Source organism: Phoca vitulina, unplaced genomic scaffold (genome assembly GCF_004348235.1).
Source record: "Phoca vitulina isolate PV1807 unplaced genomic scaffold, GSC_HSeal_1.0 scaffold25, whole genome shotgun sequence".
Taxonomy (NCBI): domain Eukaryota; kingdom Metazoa; phylum Chordata; class Mammalia; order Carnivora; family Phocidae; genus Phoca; species Phoca vitulina.
Genome location: NW_022589728.1, coordinates 13,930,942 through 13,941,539, shown reverse-complemented (window position 1 = coordinate 13,941,539; position 10,598 = coordinate 13,930,942).

The following is a 10,598-nucleotide window of genomic DNA, read 5'->3' as shown; positions in this document are numbered from 1 at the left end:
GCATATCTTAGAGGACAGTGCAGAAAGTTCCAGGCATCAACCCCTCTGGAAGCTGTAGGAGGGCAGCTGAAGAAGCAGAGGACATGACTTCTACAACTTCCAGAAATTATCATAGTCTCTTCATCTCCAGCGATTGTGATGGATGATGATAATAAACATAATGACCTTTTTCCTCTCCACATTACATATGTTTACCTCAATATACATTTTATTTCATCATCATTTTATTTACTTATTTAGGAAGTATGAAATTTGCAGCTAGCATGCACTGGGTCCTTGCCAGGCACCAGGGACCAGCCTAAGTGCTTTATGTATATTCACTTGCTTAATCCTCACAAGAGCTAGGAGATCGTTGCACCACCTTCAGCACCCCCAGTAAAAAGATGTGTACCTCTGAAGCAAATAATACATTATATGTTAAAAAGAAAAAAAAAGAAGAAGAAGAAGAAGATAGCAGGAGGGGAAGAATGAAGGGGGGGAATCGGAGGGGGAGACGAACCATGAGAGACTGTGGACTCTGAGAAACAAACTGAGGGTTTTAGAGGGGAGGGGGGTGGGAGGATGGGTTAGCCTGGTGATGGGTATTAAAGAGGGCACGTTCTGCATGGAGCACTGGGTGTTATAGGCAAACAATGAATCATGGAACACTACATCAAAAACTAATGATGTAATGTATGGTGATTAACATAATAAAAAAAAGATGTGGAAATGGGAAGAGGGAGTCTCATGGCTACTGAACAGATGAAAAGAAATGCAAAGCCAGGTAATCTGACTCAAGAGCATCTTGATTTATGCATTCACCGCTGCCTCTGAAACTTGGGACCCAAGTAACACCTGTACTGGAGCCAACCGCTCTCTAGGAAGTAGGTATAATAATTTGCATTGACCCCACCTCCAGAGTCAGTGCCACCCATGCAATGTCCTTTTGGGGACCAAGACAGTCTTCCAGTACCTTTCCCTTTCCCACTGCCCCCTCTACTGATAGACCCAGGCTGGAGTTTCTTCCTTGAATCATTTAAGACCGTTGAAAATGCATTTGGCTTTCTTTCTTTTTTTTTTTTTTTAAAGATTTTATTTATTCATTTGACAGAGAGAGACACAGCAAGAGAGGGAACACAAGCAGGGGGAGCAGGAGAGGGAGAAGCAGGCCTCCCGCGGAGCAGGGAGCCCGATGCGGGGCTCAATCCCAGGACCCTGGGATCATGACCTGAGCGGAAGGCAGTCGCTTAACGACTGAGCCACCCAGGCACCCCTGCATTTGGCTTTCAAAGAGAGGAAGAAGGAAGAAGCAAAGATAAGATAAGACAAGACAGTGCTAGTAACAAGACTAGAAATTGTGTGAAGCTACCTTTATTTGTCTCTGCAGTCTCTTACTCTGATTTCTCTTTCTCATTAAACTGCACCATGAACTAAAAATCTTCCTCCCTTCCTTCATTTCCTTCCTTCTTCAATCCCACCCTCAAATATGTCTTACTTGCTTCATTTCTACATTGCTTATTATGTCAAGGGCCATGCTGGTTACCAGGTTTGCAAAAGTAAATGATATACTCCTTCCCTTCCCCTTACGGGCTTGGTGGTGGGAAGGGAGAGCAGATGAGTAAATGGAGTAGAGCCCACTCTGAGAAAAGTTAGCACTGAGTGCTATCACTGAGTTTTCTTTCTGTGAGGGTAAGGGAAGGTTTAAAAGAAGAATTACCTGTCTCTTGGGGAAAGGGGAAAAGAAGACAGTAGCAAATGACAGAATAATGGGAAAGGGTGAGGTCTAGAGAGGATTGTGGGTAAGCTGATTGAGGAGGAAATGATAATCTAAGTAGAACAGCTGATCCAGTGTGTGGTTGGTTATACCACTTCCTAGCTATAGAACCTCAGAGAAGTGCCTTTGTTTCCCTCAGTCTAGCTTGCCTATGTAAAGTGGGCAGGATGGTATGACTTGCCCCACAGGACTAAGCCTTATGTTGTTCTTTATCTTCCAACCACATGTGTCTTGCTCCTTCACCTCACCCAGGTCTCAGCCTCATGCCACGTCCCTGAGAGGCCTCACTGACCACACTGTCTGAAATAACACTAGTCACTCCACTGCATTTTCATTCAAAACAATGATTGGTTTACTTTATAATTTCCTGTCTCCTCCACTCAAAAATAATGTTAATTTATAATAATGGACATTTTTAGCATCATACTTCCCACATCATGTATCCATATATATTTATACACACATAAACGTAGTATATAGTAAGCACTAAACATATGTGTATATATATGCATACAGGACATTCTAGTCTATGTCTTTTTCTTTCCTCTTTTTTATTTCTCAGTTTCTTGGTAAAATCTGCCCCCCCTTTCCTTTTTTTTTTTTTTTAATTTACTTAAGTAATCTCTACACCCAACGTGGGGCTCGAACTCATGACCTGAGATCAAGAGTTGCACGCTCTTCTGACCGAGCCAGCCAGGCAGGTGCCCCTAATAAAATTCCTTTTAAGAGACTCTACTCCCATCTCCCTTAAAGTCCAGAGAAAATCAAATTATCTATACCAAGAGTAAGAGGACTTGGGTGGGAGGGAGCACATCTAGAGACCAGACCTAGAAGTGTAAATTTCTAAATTTCATTGGACTTTAAAACACAGTCAACCCTTGAACAACTCAAGAGTTGGGGTGCTGACCCCCACACAGTCAAAAATCCAAGTATAACTTTTTTAAAGATTTATTTGAGAGAGAGAGAGCAAGTGAATGATTGGGGGGAGAGGCAGAGGGAGAGAATCTTTAAGCAGATTCCATGGTTTGCAAAGGTAAATGAGGGCTCAGAGCCCTCAGGGCTGGATCCCAGGACTCAGATCATGATCTGAGCCCTAATCAAGAGTTGGATGTTTAAGCAACTGAACCACCCAGGTGCCCCAACTTTTGACTCTTAATAGCCCACTGTTGATCAGAAGCCTTAGTGATAACCAAATAGTTGGTTAACATATATTTTGTATGTGATATGTATTATATACTGTATTCTTACAATGAAGTAAGTTAGAGAAAAGAAAATGTCATTAAGAAAAGCATAAGAAGGAGAAAATACATCCACAGTACTGTACTGCAAAGAATCCATGTGTAAGTAGATCCCCACAGTTGAAACTCGTGTTGTTCAAGGGTCAACTGTACAAGGATTGGAGACATGAGCGTGAAAGAATTAAAGTGCCTCCTTAATTATTTCACTTTTCGTAAGGCTTCTAGTTCCGCATTTTTGTTCAACTGAGATAATGTATAGTCTGCTCAAGCATTTTTCTATCTTCACTGAGAAAAGTTGCTAAATGTGCCACAAAATATGTGCTTTTTTTTTTTAGCACCTGCTTGATGTTGGGCCCCTCCTTTGGCATCTTCTTGGAGCAAGGAAATTATAATCGTCTACACCTCTTCCTACAACTAGCTTAACTTCATCATTAGAATAGACACTGTGCTAACTGATAGACCCTGTACTAACAGTATGGCTCCTCAGTTTGAGCAAAGATCAGGTTTACACTGGAGCAAAATTTGGAGACACACGTGTGCAGGGTTTGAAGCAGGGTTGTGAAGGCTTCGGTACATTTGTGCTGCCGAATGCCTGTTGAGTTAGGAGTGATTCGTGCATAGCATAGCATAGCAGTGAATGTCCCAGAATGTTGAGGGCAAGGGTAGAGGTGGCAGTTATCATTTCAATACTCCTTTTCTCCCTGAGGAGAGAGATACTTCGTGCCATTGTAAGCACTTTACATCACGGCACTTAAAAGTAATCTCCCAGGGGCTGTTTTACTGGGAGGTGAGGTGAGAAAGAAAGAGGAGGAGATGGATATGTGGTATGGGAGTTTTGAAGGCCACCAGAAAGCCTGGAGGAGGCAAGAATTATGAAAGAGAAAGAGTAAGGAAATTCCTTTGGTATATTTTGCTTCAAGAAATGTTGGTAATAACCAGTTTTAAAATGTGAAAGGGACAACCAAACACCATCTTTTTGATTTCTGGGTTAAAAAATAAGCCTCAATTAATATTAATCTATCATAACTCTTCAGCGGTCTAACAACACTGATCGTGTTGTTGCTATTATCATAGTTAGTATTGCAGTGATATGCATTTAGAGTTTTTCTAATGTCATGCACGGAGCAGCCCCGACTGACACCGACAAATTCAAGCTTTTCTCACCATTTACTTTACTGCCAAGTATTGGCAACTATTGTTGATTTCTATGTAACAAACATTACTGCGTGCCTATTATGTCAGAGTCCTCAAACTGGAGACACTTCCTTCCTACCATTAACATTTGCTCTCCTGCTCTCTGTTTTTCTCAAGGTTCCAGAAGATCATATTTCTGCACAGTGGCTTAGCTAGACCCCTAACAATTGGCAGTAACAAAGGAAGAGAAAAGGTAGCATAACTCAAAGTAAAAAGAAAACATTAATACAGTCTTAACAAATCCTGCTGCCACCAACACATTTCTGTATGTACGCATATATGTATGCATACATCTATCTATCTGCGTATATATATCTATTGGATTGCATTAAGTGTTCCGAAGAAAAGAGAAGACTTTTTTCTTTTTTTCTCCCACTTTTAGGAGGGCCAATAAAAGGCAGACTATGAAACGGATTATTCCCATGAGCCAACAAAGGAAGTCAACAACAACAAAAAGACGTTTTTCTCCATTGCAATACCATATATGGAGAGAATTTATCTCTAAGATAATGAACCCTTACGGTTTCCTCACATCTGTCTGTTTTAAGGATCAGTCCCGTATTACTGTAGAATGCCTATGTACAATGGTAACATTAAGGAAAACATATGAGATCTCTCTGATTTACTTTGGCACCTTTTTTGTAAGTCTAAGATTATTCCAAAATAAATCATTAAAAATAAGAAACAATCACATAAAATGTGTTACACACGTAGAGTAGGCATATGCAGTACTGAACAGGTTGTCCATCAGAAATGTAAAACCTAACATAAAGTACATTAGCTCCTGCTAATGTGGGGCAAATTCTTTTTTAGCACTATATGAATGATGGATTTTTTATTTGTCCATGGTAATTTAATATGCATCTAAAATCCCTCAAAATTATACCAATGCACATAAATATACATTTGTGTTATTTTAAAAATCTATGGTATGAGCTTACAATTCACATTGAACCATCTTTTGCTTTTTCCCATGCATTTTTTTTAAAGACTTTATTTATTTGACAGGGAGACACCCAGGCGCCCCTTTCCCATGTATTTTTATTTAAGAAATCTAGACATTTTTAAACAATAAAGATAGTACATGGGGCGCCTGGGTGGCTCAGTCGTTAAGCGTCTGCCTTCGGCTCAGGTCATGGTCCCAGGGTCCTGGGATCGAGCCCCGCATCGGGCTCCCTGCTCCGCGGGAAGCCTGCTTCTCCCTCTCCCACTCCTCCTGCTTGTGTTCCCTCTCTCGCTGTGTCTCTCTCTGTCAAATAAATAAATAAAATCTTTAAAAAAAATAAAAAAGATAAATAAAGATAGTACCATCATATAATTTCCCTTTATTTTTTGAATGGCAAAATAAGAAAATATAATTGTTAGTGAGCAAAAATGACTAGTCATTAGTAAGATCACTGTGGTATTCCGAGGCAGTCTTAAAAACTAGGAATGGTGTTCAAGGCCAATTAGCATAGATCCCTTTGCATCCACTAGATCCCAAATGTGCCTTCCGTAAGGCCATGATCTCACCCAAAAGAGATGCAAATCACCACAGAAGATAAAGAAGGGGGAAGAAAAAAAAAAAGAAAAAAAAAAAAATATATATATATAAATCACCACAGGAGAGCACATTTTATTATACAGTCTCCTTTTCCCTTAGGTTCGCCTAGTATGTTTTCCACAGTGTGTGTATACTGAGCATTGGTAAGGAACTGACAGATTTTGAGTACAGTTGTAAATATAGTACAGTTCAGTTTTTAATGTAAGTCATATATAAAAATAAACTGATTAAAATAAAAGGTAGGGGCGCCTGGGTGGCTCAGTTGGTTAAGCGACTGCCTTCGGCTCAGGTCATGATCCTGGAGTCCCGGGATCGAGTCCCACATCGGGCTCCCTGCTCAGCAGGGAGTCTGCTTCTCCCTCTGACCCTCCCCCCTCTCATGCTCTCTGTATCTCATTCTCTCTCTCAAATAAATAAATAAAATCTTAAAAAATAAATAAATAAATAAATAAATAAAAATAAAATAAAAGGTAGAAGTCCAATTTGGGGTTATAAACAACCCTGAGGACTTGCAAACAGGTTCTCAGGTTTGTGGCCATCACTGGTGCTGGGGACAGAGTGGGAAATGCGCAAAAGTAATTTTCCCAAGCAGTACGTCCAGCGTAGAAAAAGCCTTGTTAAGATGGCATCCAACAGGGGTTGATACTAGACGCTCTGGCTGGCTCCCTCCCATCCCTCGCCCCTCCCACTTCAGTGCACGTGGCTCCAACTTCCTCCTGGCAGTTCCAATACTTCACACAGGAGGCAGCCTGCTGTTCTGGAAACGCTACCTCCCAAGAGCAGCTCTGGGACCCTGAATGATAGGAGCTGGTATGTAAATACCTTAGCTGCCTGGGCCCTCGGAGAAGATGACTCTGAGATGCATATTCGGTACCATTTCCAGAGTTCCCCAGCTTCCCGGCCCATGGGAATAATCCGATTCATTGTCCGCCTTTTATTGGCCCTTTCCCCTTGGTTTCACATCCAAACTCCCCTGCTGTGGTTTCCAGGAATTATCTCCCAAACAACCTGCTTGCACTTGCATTTGAATTCTTGTCCAAGGGTCTGCTTCCATAAAAGCCCAAACTAAGACAGTGACACTCTCTTAGTCTTCCATCCTTGGCATCAGCATCTTGAACAAATAATCGGTAGGATTCAATCCCATTTTTTTATACATGAAAACAATTTGAAGGATTCTTCAAATCCTGATTTTATAAAAATAAAAAAAAAAAGACTGGCAGATAATGATTTTACCCACAACATAGGATCAGAACTGCATATCATTCATGCTCATTAAACCAAGCATCACAATATACCACATATAGAGATTTTACACAGTGGGAGTGCTGACATGAATTTCTTATTTCCTCTCCACTTAAGGATGAGGAACACTCTTAGCAAGAGGTGACTATAAAAACCCTCTGTTTCAGTTGCGTCTGCATTTCTCTTCCAGCATTGATGGGTTATGCCAAGCCTACTTCTGATATTCTGTATCATGATGATCTCCAATGAGTAATCTTGCCCTCGTGCCAAATATTTTCAGTCTCTGTGTGAAGTTCAAATTCCATTTTCCATACAAAGTTGTTATCATTTGTATTCAGAAAAAGTTGCTTCTGAGAAGAGTTTTCTCCTGCTTGCCTCTCATCAGTCCCTTGTATCTCCAATGAGGGCTTCTCTATTTGGCAGAGTTCAGTTCTGTCTGTGAGTTCTAATTTGGAAGAGGACGGGAGCCTTTATGTCTATACTCCTTTTGGCAGGAAGGATGACTTCCAGATGGTGTCTTACTTTGAAATGGAAGCAGAAACATACACCTGTGATACTTGCTATCATAGCAACTCAGAGGCTTTACTGCTTTACTATTTAATTCCAGTCATGTGATGACATACTGATTAATGAGCTGGGTTTTCTTCCTTACATCTCATGGATAACAGACACTTCCAAGGTTGAAAGATGGAGAGAGAGGCCCATCTCAGCTGCAGTTAAACTTGAACCTTTGGGGACACACGTCAATGCACATTAGAAATAAAAAGGCTGCCAGAAGAACCATGCTGTCATGGTCATTCTGCCATAAATGCATACAATCAATGATTGTGCTTGACTGACAGTTTCTGCAGCATGAACCGCCTCTTAAACTGGGCATGATCACATGTTAATGTTTTGCCCAGATTTATAATTCTAAGGTGCTATTATATCTTTTCATTCACTTGGTTCTCAAAGTAACCAGAGGTACCTAGAATAAGGGACTAACACAGCTAGTCAGTGATGGCTCTCTCTTTTCCTCCATTATAGTCCTCACCTACCATCAGCAAAGGCTCTATAAGACAAGACAAGACATCCTAGCTGCTATCATAAATCCTAGATCTCAGTGGCTTTACACAACACAACTTTAACTCTCCCTCACACAGATGTTCCTTGTTGATGGGGAAGACTTTCCATGTGTCATCCAGTGACTGAGGTCCTTCCATTGTGGGGCGCCACCCTCCTCCCATTCAGTTGATTGAGGGGGAAAGCCTGAGAAAATGGGGATTTGCATGTGGGAGGTTTGTAAGGGCCAGACCTGGAAAAGAATGCACCATTTCTGGGCTCATTCTTTGGTCAACACTCAGCCACAGTCAAGTGCAAGGGAGGGTGGGGAAGGTAATCTAACTCTGGGGCCCAGAGGAAAAGAAGCGGGACTTGGAGAACACACAGTATTCTTTGCCAAATATAATATGCTGCTTCTAAATTCCCCATTTTGTCCTGTAATCTCCTCTACCCAGAATACTCCCTTCCCTTCCTGCACTTTTCTTCTCTAGACAATATTCACCCATCACGGTAGCTGAGGTCAGATGTTGCCTCCTCTGAGAAGCCTTCCCTGATACACTCATTTCCATTCTCAATGTATATAAGGTGCTTACTTTCTTGTTCCCTTTCTACTCTTAATAATCCTCTGTTATTGACTTACATTTGCTCTATTAACATTTTCTATCTTTGAATAGTGCATGTTAGTGACGACAAATATTTGCTGAGCTATTGAAGGAATGGAGCCCATCATTTCTCTTGCTATGACGTATTCTCTAGTGGCACCAAATCGCCATCCTCTAATAGGTAGTAGGACTGACTTCATGAAAGTCACCTGTAGAATTGTTGCATCTAGTCCGTCAGTCCTAACTGCCCTCCCCACTACTCACCCACCCCCCAAGTGATCATTCCTCCCCCCTTTCCCCTTGGGGCAGAGTATACCTTCCAACCTCACTGCTTTGGGCTTCATCGCGTGACTTGCTTTGGCCAATGGAATGTGGGCAGAAGTGAGGATGGGTCAGTCCAAAATTGGGCTTTAAGGACCATCACGTTTTCATTCACCTTGCTTCTGCCTTCTGCCATGCAAAGAGCAGCCCCAGACAGCTGCTGTTTCTTAGCCTGTGTTCTAGAATGAGAGACATGTGGAGCGAAGCTGAACCCAAGCCCAGCCCAGCCCAGCTGAGCCACCACTAACTCGCACGCACACTGTTGAGCAAGAAAAAAGTGTTTGTATGCTGCCTAGCTTTTTAGCAGTGTTACTGAAGCAAAAGATAACTAATAAACTCTCCCAACCCAATTCTTTTATAATTAGTCAGGGTGGGGCCTAGAAATCTGCATTTTTTAAAAACCTCCAAGGTTATTTGGATGCTCAGCCAGCCACATGTAGAAACTATTGTACACACTAGTCTCCTCCTCCACAGGAGAAAAATCCAATATTTAAGCCCATGGGACAGGTCATCCTTACAGACTTTACTGTCAGCCATTTTCCCAATCCCATGCCAGGGAACACGACTTCAGATGGAATCCCAGAAGTTCTCGAGTGGCAGCTGAACATGAACCCTGAAGCAGTGGGGGTTGGGGAGGCAGAAGGAACCAGAAGTGTGCACAGCTGTACCCTTCCAACCCCAGGGTGGGCAAGAGTGCTGTAGAAGCCTGTGTAGGATGTAGGTTGGTGTGCTTTTCCTTCAGCCTGAATTCACTGGTCCATCACAGTATTAAAATAGGCCAGATGACTAAATTTTATATGATCAGTTTATTCTCTCTAATCATTAGGTAATATAAATTAGAGGCAAAATAATTATGTTCTGCATATAGTCTTGCAATAAGAGATATGGTTAACTGTGACTAACATAATTACTATTCCGTGTCTACAAGGCTTTTTTCCCTAATAAGTCTGGCATGTAGGATGCTATTATTGGCCATTTTTTAAAAAGATACTTAGATGACTTTTTTATGCTTCTTTTTTGCCCTCATAATTCACCACATTCCAGTTCTCTAGTTATATGTCCTCCGTCTGTAAATTGAGGATTTGCATTAGGCACAAAAGAACCTGACTCCATGATAGCTGTTCTTATGTGCTGTGATTTAATAAGCGACAGGAATTTGACTTTTGCTATTTCCTTGACAGAGTAGGGAAGGTGTAGGGGGAAGAAACATATTTAACTCTGTAAATACTATGTCTTATTTCCTTATATCATGGTAGAAAAGGAAAAGGAGGAGTCATAAGAACACTGAGAAATTTGTCACATCCATGAATCCCATTAGGTCGGGAGATTAAAATACTTTTTAAAAATAGTTGACAGTAACGATCATGTCAAATACAGAGCTATAGTCCCCAAGGACAGGCCCATTATGCCCAAGTCCTCCAGAACTCCTTTGGAGTGTCACAGGCAGCAATCCTGGCTCATTCTTTGTGCTGCCTTGCTCCTTATAGTTCCTCATTTTATAAACATTCCTTGAATGAGTGCATGGGCACGTGGACAGTGGTGGGGAGGGGAGATTTCTGCTGAGCAAAAATGGGAATCAGCGAGGATGTGAATCCAAAAAGCTATGTATGTGGTTAAAGAAACATTTGGGGCCAGAAACTTTTGCCCTTTGTCCCTGTGTAAGG